We start from the raw sequence: 3,347 nt of genomic DNA on the forward strand, positions 1-3,347 counted from the left end.
CTCTGCCTTAAAAAGTGAACTGCAATTTCCTTATCCCAAAGGATGCTTCTCAACAAAACCTTGACAATTCATCTTTGTAGAACATAACGTACCTGCTCCCAAGCTACTGGGTATTTATGTAGACTAGATATCCCAATGATCACCTACTGTCAATAGAGGATTATTTGGAAGAAAACATCCATCTAGTCTCTCTGCTATTAAGAGTAGCTGAAGCAATAGGAGGCAGCTAGAAAGGCAGATTCAACAAAAAAGTTTTGATAAGGGTCAAGAAGGGGTTGTGTGAAAGACTGAGGATTCAGATTCATTAGAACCGTGAGGTGATTTGGAGACACTATATATGGCAATATGTAAAATGGGATGAAAAACTCAATTTGTTTAGATTTAATGATTTTGTTATTAAAGTAGTTGGGCAAATATGCTCTTCTTATAGGACTAATGGGATGTTCCTCTATTATAAGAGCAATAGATTTATTGTCAAAGAACAATCTTTGGGATGCACTATATCTTAGTTGAAAATATGTTGATGAAGATAAAGCATAAGAGTGCGACTTTATAAGCATTAACTATGGAGCATAGTTTTGAACAGAATTATGGAAAAACCTGTTAAAAACCTGTCAGAAAACTAAAATTGACAGATTAAATTAAGCAGACATGCTTCAGTTAGTACTACATGCTTTTTATGCTTTCTTACTGATTTAGTACTATAACTAATTCATTTTATGTGCAATTGTTTTATGATTTTTTTTTATAAATATGCAAGTTAAGTTCTGGTTAAGAAATCTCAATTTCCAATTATATGTAAAGTATCCAGGGCAGTAAATCACCACTACCAATATTTGGAAACATTTTTCACCTGACACAATCAACCGGGAGTAATATAAAATGACTTATAATTAAACACTCTTACTAGGACATGCCTCATCCTAAAAACTAATAAAAATGAGGGTAGACTTTCTTAGGAGTACATTTCTTTATAACTATTAGGATTATATTAGATCTATAGATTTAATATAGAGGATTTAGAGCTAAAACTTAGAGATTACCTAGTTCAATCTTGCATCTGAAGACTGGTTATTTAAATAAGAAGGTAGAAGAGAAATAAATGCTAAGTACTTATACTGTCAATTACATTTTTAAAATGATAAATGGTCTAAACTGGCCATTAAGAATATGAGTAGGATGACTGTTTAAAATACATTGTTTCAATGAACCTTTATTGGTTAGTATATTTAGGTCTGAATACATTCCCTAAGGCCAGTTACAAAGAATGTAATGTTAAAGTCAGTCAGATGAACAAATACTGAGGGCCAGCTCTGTCTCACAAAAGCCAAATAAATCACACTTCAAAGAAAGAGTATTTTTAAAAACCCAAATCAATGTTCAGGATATAATTTTAAATTGTAGCTAAAGATGAAACAATGACAAATGAAGTATGCATTATGTAAGGGAATGAACTTTTCTGTTACATGATCAGACAGCTAAAGAAAGTTTGTGTCCTGTCCTTGAAGATTTTTTTTCCTGCTGTTTAAAAGCTATTAAGAGAACAATCAGCTAACAAATATTGATCACTTATTTTGTGCAAGGCACTATGTAGGGCTCTGGAATAGCTATGGCTGAACATACTCTCCAACTGCCCAGCAGTTTCACAAGTTGGGGCTACAATAGGCCTGGTGGCAAATCCTATATACAACAGAGGGTCCCAAAACTTTCTGTGAACTGGAGCTATCTTTTATTTCTCTGAGGTATTATTAGTGTGAAATCATTTTTAGGGAGAGTGAGGAAAGGTTGCAGAAGAATGATGGTAAAGTCTCTGAACTTGGGAGTGGGATAAAGCAGTTTGACAATTCAAGTCCTCAAATAAGGAAGGAGATAAATACCAGCTGTCTTTCTCATTCTATCAGGCCTTTGGCAAACAATCACAGGTTGGACAGTTGTGACTGGCAGCAGTGACAACTGTTGTGACAACTAGCTTAGTTTATTAGGTAGACTTTCAATCCTAATCCACTGAGTGGGACTTCTTGATATAGAGACACATTATTTTGAACCACACGAGTTAAAGGACTGAGTCAGCAGAGGGACAGGAATATTTTATTAAAGAATGAAGGACCATGGGACCTAAAGATTCATCTTGAGTCCAGGTTCCATGGACAGAGGGAGGAGACAGCTTCTTAATTCCCAGAAACACCTTCTCTGCCTGTCCTCTGCCCCACTAATAACCCCCTTCAGCTGTTCTCCCACTGTCTTCACTGCTGAAACAATCAGGGACCAGAGGCACAAAGCCATAGCAGTATCAAACAGAAATGAGCACAAGCCATAGAATGACCTCCCACAAGGGTCTAAGACTCAGACCAGATGACATGAACACCAGTACTTCCTTAGAAATAAGTTTTTAGTATGCAATATACTACTTGATAGACTGCTAGAGCTGGATATACAAGAGAAATAATCTATAGGGAAATACAAGTGCATAGAATGAGTTACTATAAAATGATTATAGGGCTACATATCTGTGTGTAGGGTTAAGTGAGAAAAAAAATCTCCTCCAGCAAGTGAGGGAAGTATCAACTATCTCCCACTATATGAGGAAGAAAATTATTAACCACCAATAATAGAAGTTACCAGGTCTCAACTGGGCCTCTACCCATGGAGATAAATATTCTCAACAACAAATTCTATTTCCCCAATGTAGCTTCCTTACTCTGGCAGGGCTACTACATGATTAGCTTAATGGATAACTGTTCAATTCACTTCAGTTCATAAATTTCTAGATCTGGGAGGCCCAGCCCCTTTCAGTGCATTGCAGCTCGGTTTTCAGTTGCAGCTTTCTCTGTGCTCCTGGCATATTACAGAAACAAAAAAGGGCTATCTGTTCCTCCTCTTTTCATTACAAGGTGGTATTGCCCTATCTAAGATCTTTGATCTTAGAAGCATAGCATCTAACATACTTAATCCAAGAAGAAAATATATAGTGGCAACACAACAGAATGGAATGAAGGCACCATAGCAACAACCAAGCTGGGAGAAGGAAAAAGCATTCATTTGAACCTCTGGCCTTTTTCTGAGCAATCTGACCCATTTTGCAAATGTTTTTTACCTCACAAGTAGAAATAGTCTCCCTATTTTATCAAGGGGAAAATCTTAGGCACAAGGAAGCAGACAGGGATTTAAGCAGTGAATTGCTGGCAGAACCAGATACATGATCCATATTGCCTGACTTTCCTGTCTTGTTTCTTTTGAGCTCTTCAAAGTACAAGGTGGCAAATACCAGGATGAGCAATGTTAAGATGTTGGCAAAAAGTTCTATAGAACTTTAAAGTGAGTAGACTTTTCAATGGGATGTTAGATAC

The sequence above is a fragment of the Sarcophilus harrisii genome, chromosome 2 (genome assembly GCF_902635505.1).
Source record: "Sarcophilus harrisii chromosome 2, mSarHar1.11, whole genome shotgun sequence".
Classification (NCBI taxonomy): domain Eukaryota; kingdom Metazoa; phylum Chordata; class Mammalia; order Dasyuromorphia; family Dasyuridae; genus Sarcophilus; species Sarcophilus harrisii.